The sequence below is a fragment of the Nannospalax galili genome, unplaced genomic scaffold (assembly GCF_000622305.1).
Source record: "Nannospalax galili isolate Female #2095 unplaced genomic scaffold, S.galili_v1.0 scaffold189, whole genome shotgun sequence".
Lineage (NCBI taxonomy): Eukaryota > Metazoa > Chordata > Mammalia > Rodentia > Spalacidae > Nannospalax > Nannospalax galili.
Window position 1 is genome coordinate 4,190,843 of NW_008360331.1, and position 892 is coordinate 4,191,734.

Consider the following 892-nt stretch of genomic DNA (forward strand, 5'->3'; position numbering starts at 1 on the left):
GGTGCATTTTGAGTGATTTTTCTCTAAGAAAATAGAGGTATAAAAAGATGTACATGAAATGCCAGGCATGGTAGTACATGATAGAAAAGTAGCCTATGGATGAATCTGGTTGGTCGGGAGAAAGCACCAGGACACAGACAAAACTCCATCAGAATAGAGTTTATTAGCCAAGGAACACATGGGACAGATTCCTTTCCAGGCAGGGAAAATGTCTGGGTTATGAGCTTTTATAGGGGGAGGTTTCTGGAGGGTGCAGAAGATGGGAAGATATATTTTTTTTAAGAGCTGGGGGACGGGAGCAGGGCTGTTAAAACCTGCCCCCTTTAGAGATCAAAGGGGAAGCCTGCTGTATTGGCCAAACAGTGGAGAAAAGTCTGCTTCTCTTGACTTCAAAGACCAGGGTTCTTATTAACTTGGTTCCCTTTTCTCAGGGGCTTGTGAGGTCCATGAGGCCCTGGTGGTGAGGGGATGGAGCTATCTGAACCTTAACAGTACACACCTCTAATCCCAGCACTTGGGAGGCAAAGGCAGGCAATCTTTGTGAGTTCAAGATCAGCCTGGCCTTAGAGTTCTGTTTTTAAGACTCCTCATCTCTTATTTATTTTTTAAATTTTAATTATTTTTGGTTTGTTTGAGACAAAGTCTCAGGTAGCTCAGGCTGACCTCAAACTTGATTTGCAATCTAGGATAATCTTGAATTCCTAAACCCTCTGCCTCCACTTCCCATATACTGGGACTATAAGCCTGCACCATCATGCCTAGCTCCTTCAATCTTTTAAAAATAATTTTATTGGGTCTGGAGAGACGGCTCAGCGGTTAAGAGCATTAATAATGGAGGGTGCAGAAGATGGGAAGATGGAGGGTGCAGAGGACCCGGTTCTGATTCCCAGCA